Source organism: Peromyscus californicus, unplaced genomic scaffold (genome assembly GCF_007827085.1).
Source record: "Peromyscus californicus insignis strain IS unplaced genomic scaffold, ASM782708v3 Scaffold_20__1_contigs__length_68692818, whole genome shotgun sequence".
Lineage (NCBI taxonomy): Eukaryota > Metazoa > Chordata > Mammalia > Rodentia > Cricetidae > Peromyscus > Peromyscus californicus.
Window position 1 is genome coordinate 62877796 of NW_026294503.1, and position 18483 is coordinate 62896278.

The window sequence follows — 18483 nt, forward strand, 5'->3', positions numbered from 1 at the left end:
GCTATTATCTATGCCCTCTTGATATTAGTTTGCATTTGTTTAGAGAGATTGCCAAATGTTTTGTCCTTTTGACCCCATTAAGGATGAGACAGATTTCCTATGTTCATTTTTTCTGCATAGCAAAACCCCAGCACATAGTAGGTGTACTGGCTAGTTTTTTATGTCAACTTGCTATAAACTAGAGTCATCTGAGAGGAAGAAATCTCAACTGAGAAAATGTAAGATCAGGCTGTAGACAAGCCTGTAGGGCATTTCCTAATTAGTGATTGAGGTGTGGTGTCGCCCCTAGTCTGGTGGTCCTGGGTGCGATAAGAAAGCAAACCCCCCTGCCGGGAGCTGGAGGCACATGCCTTTAATCCCAGAACTCGGGAGGCAGAGGCAGGCAGATCTCTGTGAGTTCGAGGCCAGCCTGGGCTACAGAGTGAGTTTCAGGAAAGGCACGAAAGCTACACAGAGAAACCCTGTCTTGAAAAACCAAAAAAAAAAAAAAAAAAAAAAAAGAAAGAAAGAAAGAAAGAAAAGGAAGAAAGCAAACCCCCAAATAAAACCTCCAGTGCTAGGAATGGGTTACATCTAATTGAATTGTTGGCCAAAGGGGCTCTTTGGAAACCCACAAATAACCCAGGCTATAGCCAAGGCTGTTGGTTGTTCTCTACAAACCTGGCAACTCCATGTTGCTGAAGACAATACCTACATAACTCAGTGAACACAGAGAAGTCAAGCTGGTACCCACCTAGAGCCTTCATCCCCGCCTCGTGTTCATGGTGCTGGAAGGCACTCTTTCTGCATGCTACCAAAGGAGACAGGTAAGTAGCAGCCCAGCTGCAAACCCGCTGATCTACAGTGGTGGCCTGCCTGCGAGACACGCTGGAGCAATAGTAGCACAAAATTTGTGGGAGTGATCGACCACTCTCTGATTGAATTTAAGGTCCACTCCAGGGGATGGAACCTACGCCCCACACTGCCCAGATGGTCAAGAACCTGAGACTAGATACACCATGGACCTAGGGGAAAACCTAATGCGATTGTTCTGCTGAAGGAATATAACAATGAAATGACTCCTAAAGGCCTTCTGCCATACATAGACCAGTGTCTCTCTCAGCCGCTATCAGAGGATCTTCCTCCTACGGTAGGTGGGAACAAATGCAGAGACTCACAACTGGAGAATGTGCAGAGTGAGAGACCTTGGAACATTCAGTCCTGAGTGGGATGTCTCCATCAAATCCCTCCCCTCGGGGCTCAGGAAACTCTGAAAGAGAAGGCAGAAAGATTGTAAGAGCCAGGGGTGGGGGGGGACACCAAGGAAACAAGGCCATCCAGACCCAATATGACGGATGAGACTATGAACTCAGAGACTAGCAGCATGCACAGACGGTACCCAGCTCTAAGCCAGATGGGGTCCTAGTGTAGAGAGGGGAAGTAGACACAAGTCCTCATCCCTAACTCACAATTGATAACTGCTCGCAGAGGATAAATCAGTTTTCTACAATGGAGTCTCATTGGGTATACAAATAACAATTAAGGGCAGGCCCCATGCCCAGCAGCAGATGGCCAACAGAAGAGGAACTCAATGGTAGTTTGGGAGGTATTTTGTCACACAATGCTTTGTCTAGGCTTTTTTTTTTTTTTAACCTTATGGATCTTTTGCTTATATATTATGGTGCCCAGTTTTGTTTTTATGAGTTTTCTCTGCGTGTGTGTGTGTGTGTGTGTGTGTGTGTGTGTGTGTGAATGAATGAATGTGTGTTAGCATCTGTATGTGTTTCTTATGCCTTTTCTTTGGCACTTTTTTCTGTTTGTTTGGTTTTTATCTTATTTAATTTATTTATTGTTATTATTTATTATTGTATATTTCAGTTTGTAGTCTAAGAGAGAGAAAGATTGTAGATTTGGGTGGGTGGGGAGGATCTGGGAAGAGTTGGGGGAGGGGAACCATAATCAGAACATATGGTATGAAAAAAATCTATTTTCAAGAAAAAAAATTAAACATGTGCTTACCATATAGCCACACACATCCACAAAACAAACAAACAAAAAAGCAGCCCGGGGAAGCTATGCAGTACAGTAAGCCAGTAAGCAGCACCCTCCATAGCCTCTGCATCAGCTCCTGCCTCCAGGTTCCCACCTGCTTTGAGTTCCTGTCTTGGCCTCCCTCACTAGGCTGTGACTCAAGATATGTAAACCAAACAATCTTTTTTCTTTCTCAAGTTGTCTTCGGCTACAATGTTTCATCACAGCAGTAGTAGCCGTAACTAAGGCAGTAGGTATATGTCAAACCTAAGGTAAAGTGAACTACCGAAAAGTAACCTCCTAAAGACAGGAACAGCAGAATGTCTTCTCTGATCCAGAAAGAAAAAGGCTAAGGGGATGAACTCAGAGAAAAACTGAGAAGGAGGTTTGGGAGCTAGAATAAAGAGAAAGAAAATTCGAAGAAGACAAGGCAAACTTAGGGTGAGTCACTCTGCAGAAGCAGAGCAGCAGTAGTGTGCGGCCAGAGGAGCTCCCAGGATGCCTCGGAGCAAACAAGGGCATCTTTCAGAAGCAGCCTGAGACAGGCACCCTCGCAACATCAAATGCCCTCCCCCTGCTTTCATTTTCATTTTCCCCAGAGCTCAGGGAAATTAAGGAATCATTTAGGTTTTTAAGTGAAAATCACCGTACATCTATATTTTCATGGTTTTTTTTTGTCCTATAGAATCCCAATATTTTCCACTACCAGAAATAATTTCAGAACATTTAGATCTTCATAGAGAAAGAATGCTTGAGGGATTTTGAAAAAGAATTACAGTAAAACACAATTAACATTAATAATATCATTGAAATAATACATACATGTTATATTTTTTCCAAAGACATAAGCATTGAAGTTTAATTATCTGACAAACACTAAAATGAATGAATTCTTTCAGAAAAAAAATTTGTATTGACTATGGAGGGAAACAACAGATATGAAATGCCCACTTGCCTGGCAGCATTGAATGGTCTAGACCAATAATTCTCAACCTTCCTAATGCTGCTGCGACCCTTTAATACAATTGCTCATGGTGTGGTGACCCCCAACCTTAAAGTTATTTTCGTTGCTACTTCATAACTGTAATTGTGCTAATATTATGAACTGTAATGTAAATATCTGTGTTTTCTGATGATCTTAGGCGACCCTTATGAAGGGGTCATGGCCCACAGGTTGAGAACCTCTGGCGTGGAGTGTGTTAGTAAAGAAGCAAGCAGATTGTCTAGAACCCGTTCTAGGGGGCTGAGAAGTAAATTAGGTTCCATCTCAGAGTTTTCTGTGTGGCATGATTCATGCCAATTCTGATAGGAATATGTCTCCCCCTGGAGGGCAAAGACAGGATTTGTTCTTTCAAGACTGCTTCCCCAAAGTTCAGTGATTAGTACATTCCCTGACTCATTGACTACTTTGTTTTTTGATAGATTCATTCATTTATCCTTCCATCCATTCATCAGATACTTATTAAACACCATTATGATGGCCATTAACTATGAGAGATGCTGAAGATACCATCAAAACCAAGATAAACACGACCCCTGACTCTAGCTAGGGAAATTACAGTTCCATGTGAGAAATAAATATTACGAAATCATTTGCATACCTAAAAAAATCACAATAGTGATGTGCTCCATAAGATAAAGGTGCAATGAACTAAGTGCATATGTCTTTCCAAAATGCGTGTACTGAAATCTTGGCCCCTAGGATAATGGTATTAGGGGATGAGACCTCTGGAAAGTGATTGCTCCTGAACGTGGCTAACATCCTCATAAAAGACCCCAGAGAGATCCTTTTTCCTTCTGTAAGGTTAAAGGAAAAGAATGATGATGTATGAGAAAGTGGCTCATGAATCAGCATCTTGATCTTGAACTTCAAATGTCCATGACTGTGATGAATAAATTTGTTATTTATAAATGACCCAGCACATTAGATTTTGTTACACTGTGTAGTAGAACAAGACAGAAAATTGAAGAGTAATAGGACTATTCGATGAAGGACATCGTTCAGGGTGGGAGGTCAAGAGAGTTTCCCAAGTGCAGATCTAGAAGATGGGTGGGGAAAACAGATTGAAGATGAGAAGGTTCAGGAGGGATGCTGAGGCAAATCAAGCACTGGAGAGCGCCAAGACTTGGAGAGACAGAGAGCACAGGAAGCTAGAAGAGAAAGACCAGAATGGAAGGTTGCTGACACAAGCTGAGGCTAAGAACCATGGAGTGACTCCAGAACAGGTGGAGCCTGGGGGACGTGTTGGGACTTCTGAACTGTGTCTCCAGAAGGTGGGAGCCCTGTACTAGGCTTTTTCTTTTGGGCCACCAACCAGCTCCCAAATCATGACATGGAGACTTCTTAGTAGTTTTGAATGCTTGGCCTAGCTTAGGCTCGTTTCTGGCTAGCTCTTTTAACCTAAATTAGCCTGTTTCCTCTTTATCTACCTTTTGCCTCGGGGCCTTTTACCTTTCTTCTGTCTGTATATCTTTCTTTCACCGTTTTTCCTGTCTGGCTGGCTCTTGGCTGCCTGGCTACTCCCAGGCATGTTACTCTCTTTCTCCCCATTCTCTCTCCTTCTTCTTCTTCTTCTTCTTCTTTCTTCTTCTTCTTCTTCTTCTTCTTCTTCTTCTTCTTCTTCTTCTTCTTCTTCTTCTTCTTCTTCTTCTTCTTCTTCTTCTTCTTCTTCTTCTTCTTCTTCTTCTTCTTCTTCTTCTTCTTCTACTTATTCTCTCTGTCTGCCAGCCCTGACTATCTTTTCTCTGCCTACCTATTGGCTGTTCTTTTTTGTTTGTTTCTTTTTTTCAAGACAGGGTTTCTCTGTGTAGCTTTGGTGCCTGTCCTGGCTCTCATTCTGTAGACCAGGTTGGCCTCGAACTCACAGAGATTCGTCTGGCTCTGCCTCCCGAGTGCTGGGATTAAAGGCGTGCGCCACCACTGCCCAGCTTGGCTGTTCTTTTTATTAGACCAATCAGGCAAGGTGAAACAGCAACACATCTCTTCACTATTAAACAAATGCAGCACAAACAAGTGTAACACACCCTTACATCATTAAATGCAGTATAAACACACCTTTACACAGTTAAAGTAATATTTATTCCACCGCATAAACAAATGTAACACATCTTTGCCCAGTTAAAATAATATTCCACGACAGAGCCCACTACTAGGTTTTATGCAGGTAAATCACTGTGCCTACATTTTTTTTTTTTTTTTTTTTTTTTTGGTTTTTCGAGACAGGGTTTCTCTGTGTAGCTTTGCGCCTTTCCTGGAACTCACTTGGTAGCCCAGGCTGGCCTCGAACTCACAGAGATCCGCCAGCCTCTGCCTCCCGAGTGCTGGGATTAAAGGCGTGCGCCACCACCGCCCGGCCTGTGCCTACATTTTTAAAGGGTCACTCTGGCTTCCCGGGAGAGAATCTTTACACAGGGGCAGGGTAAGGATCAAAGAATTGAAAACAGCAGTCTAGGCAGCAATGATGGGCGCTGAAGGTGGCTGCCCAGAGATGTGGGAGAATTTGATATATTTCAATGTCAGAATTAGTAGGGGTTGATGGTGATTACAAGCTTAAAGTGGATGATAGTGAAACATGGCTCCTTCCCCCCCAACCCTCAGGCCCCTGGGAGCTCATACATGAATTAAGGAGCCACTTGTGTTGATACACTGTGTTCCCTAATAAACTTGCCTGAGGATCAGAGGACAGAGCCAGCCACTAGATTAGACACAGAGGTCAGGCAGTGGCAGAGAAAGGTATATAAGGTGTGAAGAAACAGGAACTCTCTCTCTTTAGGCTGAGGATTTCGTAGAAGTAAGAACTAGTGGCTGGCTCTGTCCTCTGAGCCTCAGGCAAGTTTATTAGGGTACACAATATATCACCCCAGCCACTTACAAAATTATGACAGGAAAAAGATGAGTTGAGACCATCTTGATAGGCTGGGACAATCCGTTTCAAGGCAGACTTAGCAACTATTTATTGAGGCTCCCACTACATGTTGAGCGCAATGCTGGGCACTAGACACTAACTGTTGACAAGCAAAGGTAGTCTAGGGTTCTTACCAAGACACTTGCCCACGGAGGCTGTCCTGCCATTAATGTGCTATTTAATGAAGTGGACTTACATGAGAATGAACACTGTTCAGTGGACATCCAGGGAAGGACTTGGCACCGCCTAGGAGTTCAGTGGAAACTTTTAGAGGGGACGGTAAGTGAACAGAGTTTTGAAAAATTATGAGAACCAATTAAGAAAAGTGGGAGATTTTTCTTCTCCCTCCCCCCACCCACCCAGGAAAAAGCAACATCAAAATCATTTAAGAGCTAAAGAGAGTTTTGTCATTGTGTGTGTGTGTGTGTGTGTGTGTGTGTGTGTGTGTGTGTTCAAAACAGGGTCTCACTATGCATCTCTGACTGTCCTTGAATTCAATATGTAGACCAGGCTGGTATCTAACTCACAGAAATCTGCTTCCTCCGTTTCTCAATTGCTGGGACTAAAGGCGGGTGCCACCATGCCCAGCTGAGCTCTGTCACCTTAATGAAGGACTGAAAAACACTGTACAGTATACATTTTATGTGTGTGTGTGTATATATATACATTATATATACATTTTAATATATATTTTTAAAAATCTTCAGCTGGGCGGTGGTAGTGCACGCCTTTAATCCCAGCACTTGAGAGGCAGAGGCAGGCGGATCTCTGTGAGTTCGAGGCCAGCCTGGGCTACAGAGTGAGTTCTAGGAAAGGCACAAAGCTACACAGAGAAACTCTGTCTAGAAAAATATAAATAAATAAATAAATAAATAAATAAATAAAGTAAATCTTCTTCAAAGTAACCAAAGTGGAAAATGAAACTTGAAAACCTTTGTTCCCAAATCCATTCCAAAGCAAAGAAAAGGAAAACGTCAATACTTCCAATTAAATATAAATATTACAATGCCACTAAAATACATGGTGATACAAGGGAGAAACCCACAGAGAAGGCAAAAAAGCTGAATATTAGGAAATAAAGTCAAAGCACAAAATGTCATAATTGTTTCAGGAATATAAAGATAGGTCAATGTTAGGACATTTATTAATATAATTAAGTGATATATATAAAGAAAGCCTTGTTATTATCTCCACAGATGCTGAAAAAGCATTTGAAAACTTCAAAATGAGTTCCTACTAAAATAATCTTCAAAAGAAAAATAAAGGCATATGTTCATAACATCACAATTCTTCTTGTTTAGTGTATCTTACTGTAATCATGCAGAGATAACGGGAGGCTATTCTCATTTCTAGAAGAAGACAAAGATGCCTATCATCGGGGTGACACTTCACATAATTCTGGAGGCACTTGTGGTGTACTTGTTTACTTTTTGGAGACAAGGTCTTGCTGTATACTTCCGGCTGGCCTGGAACATGCTGTGTAGTCCAGGCTGGCCTCAAGCTCCTGTCAGCCCACTTTCTTCTGGTCTTACAGGTGTGCACCACCACACTTGCTTGCCAAGAAGAGATCTATTGGGCTTGTAAGAATGTGATTAGATGGTACATCTAGAAAAGGACGGGGACGGGGGGCGGGCAGTGAAAAAGTGCTGCAAAGGACAAGATGGCCCAGCGTAGAAGCAGCTCTGAAAGCCATACACGGGCATCAAAATACAATTGTCCAAAGAAGCTACAATTGCAAAATCCCTAGATATAATATTAACAAGAAATGGGTAAACTATGAAGAAATGTTCTTAACATTCTCTGCAGATATAAAGTTGGAAATAAAATAAAATGAAAAACACACACAATGTTAATAAAAAATAAATTCTAATTCCAATAAGATTTCTGGCAAGTGTATTTGATTTTCGTCTTGATTTTTAGTTATAGAAATTGACTCTTAAGCTCACATAAAAAATAAATAAATAAATAAGAATATCCAGGAAAACACCAGAAAAAAAGCAAGGAAAAGGGGCCTGTCTTGCCAAAAAAAAAAAAAAATGTTAAATCATCATACAAAGCTGGTATACACAGATGTACTGGCAGAGCAAACAGAAAAGGTTTAGATATCAACCTAAAACATGTACAAATTTACTACTCAATAAAGGTATAAAACATTGAAAACTTTTAAAAGAAATTCTTTGGGGATGTTGGAGTACTGTCTGTGGTGGTGGTGGTGGTGGGTTCCCTGCAAATATCAGTGCCATCTGAGTCAAGATCCTTGATTTGTGAGAGGCAAGAAGGAAATCCGGCTCAACACAACTCAGTAGCCATGGTTGGTTCAAACTTCTTGAGTTTGACCCCCTACGGTTTATTGTAAGCAAATTTAAATACAGTACAACTTGGAGAAAAGTTTTGTGGGTACACTTGTGTCCCCTGTGCCCAAGGAGACATAATTACTCTGAAACTCTTCTCTGAGTATGTGTCACTCCTTGCATGAAGATGGGTTCTAGAGACAGGCGGCACATGTTATCTTAGGGCCCGGGGGAGGATCTGGTCTTAGTCATACAGATAGTGCAGAGGTCACCTGGGTTATTAGCCACCTTTGGTCCTGGTTGTGGGAGCTTGGGGGAGCCCCTGGCCATACAGATAATGCAAATGTCACCTAGACTATTAGGTATCTCTGGTCCTGTGGGAGCATGGGGGAACCCCTGGCCATATAGATAAAGCAAATGTCACCTAGACTATTAGCCACCAGGGTCCTGTTTGTGAGGGCTTGATATGGCCTCACCCTACAGATGGCACAGATCATCAGGCTATTAGCTACCTCCATTCCCAGGCTTCTGGGTGGAAAAACAGGTCATTCATCTTTTTCTTTGAAAAGACAACCCTGCATGTTTCTGTTCCTGGTTTCCCTAGTACTATCTGTGAGCACATGGGCTTTTGTGCCCCCAACAATTATCTGGGGGTCGGGGAGAAGGTAAAGTACAATCCATAGTTCTAACATACCCCAAGATAAAACCCGCCTAGGTCAGTTAAACAGTGTAGCAAGAATGAAAGACCTCCAGGTCTTACAGGGAAATGTGTGTGGATCTCTGTAATTGGTCCACAGGGGTAGTGGGCAAAGCATTTCCATGACTCTAAGTCCAAAACTAGTAGAGGGCTGCGAAATTCTAGGACATAATTTTAGTTTTTGTATGACCTGAGTACTATTAGAAAGGACAAAGCGAAAATGGTCCTTTGAACATAGCATTTGTACCAGACACCACAGGGAAAAGGTAATTTCTCTAATGCCCGAGGAGCTCCTAGAAACAGACACAAATATAGTTGAAAAATTAGCTAAGACACAAATAATTTTAAAAGTTGTGTAATTGACCTTTAAGAGAGTCTAAAATTCATGCAATTTGATTTTAAACTATTAAAACATACTCAACTCATTCAAAACAGAAAGTAAAATTATATTGCTTTGACGTATCATTTCTTTTGGTGTTGCCAAAATTGTGGGCATACATTGGCAGCTATGTTACTGGTAGAAGTAACAAGTGATGCAGCTTCCAAGCAGGGGCTTGTGGTACTGTTCACAGAATTACAAGCGAATGAATTTATCTCTTAACCCAGCAATCGCATATTCTGGGGATCTCTGCTGAAAGTCTGTACTGAAAATACATCTGTGCAAATTTGAAAAAATATGCACTCAGGCAGTTCTTGTGGCATTTTTATTGGCAAAGGCTGTAAACACCTCAAATATCTGTTAACCAAGGAGGAGCTGAGTAAGTAAATAAAGTCTAGCATATACTGGAATACTGTGAAACGACAGACATAATGAGGAGATTTGCTTACACCGCTAAGAGGATGATTGCCAGAATAGATTGTGTGAATCTGAGTGCTTGAGAGAGTATGGAAACTACTTTTGTTCGAAATGGAGCACTTGAAAGGCAATTCCAGAAACTAACACACATGTTGAATATTGGGGATGGGGGAGGGAGAGGTGTGGGCAAAGAATAAGGAATGGAAGGGAAATAACTTCTGAACAGACATCCCAGTGTATTTTTTACTCTACAATCATTCTATATATTCAGGAAGTAAATTAAACCAAAAAGCTACAAAGAGTAATCAGAAACTAGGAATCAATGAGGTAAATAAACCTAAATGTATATGAAATTGGTAACATAACCAAACAGATTTATTTCAAATGACTTTTGAACACAGCATCTTGCCTTTCTTTGTTGGAAGCACAAAGGTCCTTATCCTCACAGATAAGCCCTAAGGAGACCAGGATTGGAGAGATGTATAACCTGTATTTCCACTCAGAAGGCTGGGAATGGAATATCCTGGTTATCTGTAGGGCCAGGCCATACCAAGCTCCCACAACCAGAACTGGGGGCGGCTAATAGTCTAGGTGACCTTGGTGCTATCTGTTTGGCCCAGGGCTCCTCCAAGCTCCCACAACCAGGACTAAAGGCGGCTGATGATATCCCAGGTGACCTCTGCACTATCTGTATGGCTAAGACCACACCAGATCCTCCCCCAGGCCCTTAAGATAACACAGGCCGCCTGTCTCTAGAACCCATCTTCATGCAAGAAGTGACATGTACTCAGAGAAGAGTTTCAGTGTAATTATGTCTCCTTGGGCACAGGGGATTGTGTGACACCAGGAAACTTTCCCCCAAATTGTATCGTACTTAAATATGCTTACAATAAACTGCTTAGTTTGACTAGAAGTTTGAACCAACTTAGTTTGACTAGAAGTTTGAACCAACGCGGGCTCCTGAGTGGCGCTGAACCAGATTTCCTTCTTACCCTCACATCAGAGACCCCCCACATTTCTTTAGTGGAAAGCATTCTAAGAACAAAATAAGCTACAAAATAAGCCATATTCTGGTACTTTGTTACTGGTACTAAAGACTGGGATTGTGAAGCCTGTTTCGAATTTACAAAAGAAAGGAGGTAAGTTTGATGTGCACTGTAATACAAATGTACAACCAAATAAATATAAAGGTCTAATGTTTAAACTGAGTCTTCAAGTTGCCAGAGCCCTGAAGATGTCATTTTAAAATGAATAAAAATGAAACATTTTCTAGGAAGAATTGAGAGTAAGTTGTTGATGACAGAAAACAAAATCAGAGAACCTAAAGTCAGAAAGATTAAAAAGGAAGGAACTAGAAAAAAAAGTGACTTTTGTATATAATAAATAGTTTAATATACATGTAACTGAAGTTTCAGAAGAATTATGGGCTGAAAAATATTTAAAAAACAATAACTAAAAATGCCCCAAATTTGAAGCTCAGTTAAATGTAGATAGAATACAGAAAACTATATCAAAGCACATTACAATCAAACAAATAAAAAACCAAAGAGAAGAAAAATGAATAAAGAGAAAAACAAGAGGAGCCGTGACTATAAAAGTCTTCTATGGGGACATACTGAAAACTTGAGACAGGTTGACAAGAAAGTACAACTGTATGAATATCAGTCAACATTTGACTTTAAAGCAAAAAGCATTACTAGTGAACAGAAAATCTGTCTAATCATAAAGACATTCAATTCACCAGAAAACATGACAATTCAAATGTTTTAATTATAGGGCTGGAGAGATGGCCCCTCAGTTCTTCTTTCAGAGGACCCAGGTTTGATTCCCAGCACCCACATGTTGGCTCACAACCATCCTAACTCCAGGACCAGGAGACCTGATGCCCTCTTCTGACCTTTGAGCATACCAGATAAGCACATGGTGCACATATACGAAGGAAAAAAATTCATACATATAAGACTAAATAAATAAATACTTTTTAATTACATCTTATTAAATTAAATTAAATATTAATCATATGTGCATCACTCCAGAACATGCAAGGCCAAGCTCACAAACTTAATGGGGTAAGATGATAACAACTCTTTCTTGTCATATAAGTAAAGAAAGTCATTCAGGACATAGGACATTCTATAAATAATGTACACATTTGTTAAAAACTTTCCCAAATGGGTTGTAGTGGTACACACCTTTAATTCCAGCACTTGGGAGGCAGAGCCAGGCAGATCTCTGTGAGTTCGAGGCCAGCCTGGTCTACAGAGTGAGATCCAGGACAGGCAACAAAACTACACAGAGAAACCCTGTCTCAAAAACAACTGGGTTGGGGATTTAGCTCCAGGAAAAAAAAAAAGGAAAACAACAACAACAACAACAAAAACTTTCCCAAATAGACACATATCCATGTAACTTTTTTTTTTAACATTACATGTGCTTGAGTTATAAGCAGCAACTTGCTTTAATTCAGGTGTCAACAAATTTCAAAAGGCTGAAATTATATATGAAGTATTCTTTAGCTGCAATGGAATTAAGCTCTTCGTCAGCAACAAAAAGACAGAACAGAAAATTCTTATTCTTGAAAATTAAGAAATTCTGGCTTACTCAATATTTAATGTATACCCACTATGCTACAATTATTATTCTGAGAAACTGGAATTCCATAGAAAGCAAATCAATAACTAAAAGTCTGACAACACAAAGTGTTGGAGAGAATGTGGGTGTCCTGGCTAGTTTCATCAACTTGACCCAAGCTAGAGTCATCTGAGAGGAGGGAGCCTCAATTGAGAAAATGCCTCCCTGCGATCAGGTTGTAGGCAAGCCTGTAGGGCATTTTCTTAATTAGTGATTGATGGGGGAGGGCCACAGGCTGAGCAAGCCATAGAGAAGAAGCCTTAAGCAGCACCCCTCCATGACCTTTACATCAGCTCTTGCCTCCAGGTTCCTGCTCTGGTTTGAGTTCCTCTCCTGACTTCCTTTGATGATGAAAAGTGATATGGAAGCATAAGCAGAATAAACCCTTTCCTCCCAGCCTGCTTTGGCCATGGTGTTTCACTGCAGTAACAGTAACCCTGACTGAGAGAGTGGGCTGTGAGAACTTTTCTCCTGGTGCTTGACTGTAAGATACTTGGCTACAGGAGAGCTGAAGTCTGTGATTCAGCAAATCCACCCAAGCATAAAGTTTAGAGAAACCTGTGTTATAAACACCATGAGACATGTGCCAGGATATTCATAGCGGCACTGCCAGCGACAGCCTGACTGGAGCAGCAGGAGGACTCCCTGACAGCATCGGAAGTCGACAGCGGAAAATGGTAAAATGCAATATGGGGAAAAGCTCACACTGAGGAACGCTGAGAGCGAGCAGGAGGAAAGTCTACCCGCTCCCCAGGAAGAACATGAAAGGACCAAGCAGATGCCATAACAGGCTGCTCAGTCTTCTCTCAGAGATCAGGCCTCAATTTCAGTTTCCTGAGACTTGAGCAAGCAGTTTCTGGGAGGGCCATGAACAAAAGACTGCTCAAAGTTTAGCCAGATGTTTACTTTCTGGGGCCCCTCACCAACTTAGAGTTATATGCAGTACGTGCTTGACCAGCCAGCCCCCATGGTGGCTCAAGGAGAAAGCCTGGGACTTGTGCTGGACTGCCCCCAAAGTAATAAATTGTAACCACCAACCAGTAAATTCAAAGGTTACATACTCTCACCCAATTAAAAGAGAACAGAGATAAAAATAAACCAATCCGAGTTGCACCCGTGCAAAATTCCCCCAACCCCCCTGAAGGGCTTGTGGATTTTGCCTTTAAAAAGCTAGCCACACAAAGAAAAAGCAAGTTCCTCCTGGCCTCAAGACTACCAGTGAGTGCTTTGGATCGAGCTTCCCTGTCCAAGGCTTGTAAACAAACAGAAATAAACCATGCTAATTGCATTCTGAACCTAAGGTCTGTGGTGGTTTGTCTTTGGGGTCCCAATCTGGGCATAACAAACACACCAATTGGTTATCCAATACCTAATGGTCAGCCCTGAAAAAGTACCTACGAGTAACATTATACAGACTGAGCTGGTCGTACTTATGTATTCAGGAACACACACACACACACACACACACACACACACACACACACACACACACACACACACACAACACTTAAGAAAAGAGGCCATGAACTTGAAAAAGAGCAAGGAGGAGTATATGGGAGGGTTTGGAGGGAGGAAAGAGCAGGGGGGGAAGATTTAATTATAATCTAAAAAATACCAAAAAAAATGAAAAATACAATATGGCGCATTCACATAACAGAATACAATAGGACAATGAGACAGGAACCTGGGGCCCCGTGACCCTGCGACCTTTTACAAATATGCTGTGCAAAAGCAGCAAGATTTAGAAACTACCAGGATTCCGTTCCTGTGGAACTGAAAAGAGTAAAGGCAGAAAGCAGGGAGAAGTCAGGGCTGGTGGCGGTGGGAGGTCTTCAGAACTTGTTAGGAGTTGGCATTTCCAGAAGACTTTTTGTTACTAGGGAAAGGGGAGGAATGTAGGGGGTGGGTTGGAGCGGGGAAGAGGAGAGGAGGGCACAAAAGGGAAAGTGCCTGGCTGGAAATGTGAAGTGTGGTATTGTTTGTGGACCTCGGAAGGAGTGGTGTTGGAGAGCATTTGAGATCGCAGCCATCCCCCTGTTGTGGAGAATGCATCATGGCTTCAGGACTCCCAGCCCTGGGTTTGTGGTTACCGTACAGCGAGCCGGGCTGTGGTCGTATCTCAAAGCAGAGCACTCAGTCGCAAAACTGTCTCCAGGCTTTCAAGGCCCTCTGGACGGAGGAGTCTTGCTCCTTCCTGTAGTAGAATATTATTTTAAGGGGTGTTACTTTTGTTTATGTTGCATTTGTCTAACTCTGTGAAGCTGTGTTACTGTGCCTGTCTAAAACACTTAATGGTCTAATAAAGTACTGGCCAGTAGCAAGACAGGAGAAGGGATGGGCGGGGCTGACAGGCCGAGAGAAGGGATGGGCGGGGCTGACAGGCAGAGAGAAGGGATGGGCGGGGCTGACAGGCAGAGAGACTATATAGAGGGAGAAATCTGGGAAGTGGGGAGCTGAAGGAGCCAGAGAAGGAGGAGGACTCCAGGGGACAGCCACCCCAGCTATCCAACCAGCCACGGAGTAGGAGTAAGATTTTACAGAAGTAAGAGAAAAGGAAAAGCCCAGAAGCCAAAGATAGATGGGACAATTTAAGATAAGGAGAGCTGGCTAGAAACCAAGACAAGCCAATTAATTAATTAAGAATAAGCCTCCATGTGTGAATTTATTTGTGAGCTGGGTGGTGGTGGGGCCCCCCAAAAAGAGTAAAGAACAAACACCACCGCTTTCCTTTCATTCCTCCATCACTCTTGGAAAGAGTTCTTTAAAATCTTGCTTAAAATCTGGGCAGTGGTGGAATACACCTTTAATCCCAGCCCCGAGGGGGCAAGGTTGGGGGATGGGGTGGGGGGAAGAGGTAGGTAGATCTCTGTGAGTTTAAGGACAGCCTGGTCTACAGAGTGAGTTCCAGGACAGCCAGCACTATGTAGAGAAAGCCTGTCTCAAAACAAACAAACAAACAAACAAAACAAACAAACAGATTTTGCTTAGGCTCGCGTCTTGCCAGAGGATGACAGAGTAAAGCTAGCCCACTTCAGAGTTCAAAATCCAATAAGAATTTTTTTTCTCTCTTGCATCTCTATTATTTCCTCTCTTAGGCCTCAAATCATAACTTCAGGTTTCAAAATGGCATCTCCATGCACAATACCCACTTCTTGGACTCATTCTCCACAATATTTTTCTATGAAAGAGGATATCCTCCAAAGACTAATAAAAGTCACAAGTATGAAAGAGAGAGGCATTATGTCCCACAGACCTTGTTGAAACCTAAATATCAGAAATTTCAGTGTGAATTATGTGAAACTGTGGACGTTTTTTGTCTACCACACAGTAAGTGTCATGGCTAATAGCCTGCTCTGCTGAGCAGGGCTGTTAATGCCTCTAGTAAGAGGGAATGGGTTTTAATAATACAAGCGACGGGAGGTGGGGGTACAAATAATGGCGATGGATGGGCTGGATGGCTCCTTGGGATGGCCCTTGGAGGACAATCTGGTCCCAGTTTAATTCACTTGATCCAGACAGTCACCAGCAAATTTCATTTGAAGTTTGCTTCTGCTTCCTGGAGACCTGGGTAAGGCTTGTGGAAAGCAAGAGGCCTGACTGAGACAGGCCACCTTGGGCTATTTCAAGACTAACCCCAGTCCCTAGGAAGTCTCTTTTCTGCTCCGTGTTTGGTTCTTAATTAGATTCAGTTTTGCAGCCCTGAGAAGCCTGAGCTTTTTATATCTTCTGTTATATGTTGTGGCGCATTCTTGTGTGGTTTGATTTTAGAACAGATAGGAAAAGACATGAGCATGGGACATAAAGGCTTCTGCCTTATCCGAGTCAAAAGTCCACCCCTGGACTGCTGGCAGGATGACTCCATCGTGCAAAGGCTCTTGCTGCCAAGCCTGATGACCTGAGGTTAAAGGAGAGAACCAACTCCTGCAAACTATCTTTTTGACCTCTAACAGGTGCAGTTGAACTTGTGTACAACCCCCAAATAAAATTAATAAATGAATGAGAAGGCCAGGCAAATACCATGATAGGCTCCTAATAACTCAGTTAAGAACTAGGCTTTGCCAGGCTGTGGTGGTACACGCCTTTAATCCCAGCACTCAGGAGACAGAGGCAGGTGGATCTCTGTGATGTACAGAGTGAGTTCCAGGACAGGCTCCAAAGCTACACAGAGATACCCTGTCTCAAAAAAACCAAAAACAAACAAACAAACAAAAAAAGAACTAGGCTTCAATTCTTGCCTCTTGAAACTGAACAGACAGTTTCTGAGGAAGCCATGAACAAAGGGCAATCAATCACCAATACCTCTGACAGTAAGGATGAGGAGAATTGCATGTACTAGGCCTGGGCAAACTCCTCTCTCCACCCCACAGGTACCTCAAGGCAATAACTAAATAAGGACAAAGCCTGGGACTTGTCCAGACTTGCCCAAGAATGGAAAAGCTATAGCCTTAGCCCATCCCGCTAGCCCTAACCAAAGAAATGTACTAATAGAACTGGCGCTTGGATAAGCCAGTCATAGATAAAATGTTCTAACTGGCCCTGAAATTCCCCTTAGCTATGCTTAAAAGGAGCTTCCACATCCCTCTCAGGGTCATTGCCATCTTATATGTACAGGTAAAGGACTCCACACGCAGCATGCTGGTGTGATAAACACTCTTGTTGATTGCATCATGAGTGGTGGTCTTTTATGGGACTTCTCATGGACCCTAACAATAAATAAGTAAGTAAAGAAGGTATTTCACTGTTAGGCCTGGTAGTATTGAGGTGGGAGGGCCCAAAACAGCTTGACCACACAGCTGCCATTACAGGCTTAGGGGCCCAGACACTGCTGCTGTGGGATATCTTTCTATACTGTGAATATGTGTTGCTCCCATTGGCTAATAAATAAAGCTGCATTGGCCTATGGCAGGGCAGGATGGAGCCAGGTGGGAAAATCCAGGAGAGACAGTGAGAGGAGAAAGGCAGGGTGAGGAAGACGCCAGCCGACCTTTTAAGGAGCAACATGTAATGGGATACAAGTAAAGCCATAAGGCTGGGCGGCGGTGGTGGTGCACGCCTTTAATCCCAGCACTCAGGAGGCAGAGCCAGGCAGATCTCTGTGAGTTCAAGGCCAGCCTGGTCTCCAAAGCAAGTTCCAGGAAAGGCACAAAGCTACACAGAGAAACCCTGTCTCGAGAAAAAAAAAAAAAAAAAAAAGGCAAGCCATGGAACACGTGGCGATACATAGATTAATAGAAATGGGTAGCAAGAAGCCTGAGCCATAGGCCATACAGTTTGTAATTAATATTAAACCTCTGAGTGATTATTTTATAAGCGGCTGTGGGCCTATCCAGGAAAAGCCATAAGCTGATACCATCAGGGGAATCCACCCAGGGTTGGACCAGCATCGAGGGGAAGAACCTGACATCCCAAACATTCTAACTGTTAGATTAGATTAGATAAAATAGTCAGATGTCCCTGAGCCTAGCACATACCTCTTTCCCCCTTTAACCAAGATACCCCTAGACAACTGTCAGCCAATTAGGGTTCTGAACCATGGAAATCCCCTCACCCCAACTTCTGCTATGATAAAATCCCCACCCCGCCTGGGTTCGGGGCTCTCTGCTCTCACCACTGCATTGGACGGATGAGAGACCAAGCCTGAGCTTGAATAAAGGCTCTTTGCTTTTACATGCAGTATTCAATCTCCATGGTGGTCTTTTGGGGATCCCTGAGATCTGAGCATAACAGTAGCACACATTTGCAATCCCATCACCCAGGAGTCTGAGGCAAGAAGATAAAAAGTTCAAGGCTATCCTAAGCTACACAGTGAGCCCTGTTTAAGAAAAAAAAAAAAAAAGGTGTGTATCAGAACACAAAGATGCCCTCAGACTATGACAAATGAGAAGGGAAGCTTTTGGTACACATACCATGTTACACAGGCACAGGTATAATTCCTTCCTGATTGGACTGAAACTGTGAGAAGTAATTTGTCAAGAAAAGTTGCCCCTGATGAACTAGAAATTATCCTTCCGTGTGATGATCCTGAGGAAATATGCCCCAGAAAATTTCCCCTCAGTAATACTGGTCTATTAACCACAGTCAATTCATCAGGCCCAGCCAACCAGTATGATTGCCCTAGTAAAGCAAAGGTCTCACTTCCACAGATTGCTAACC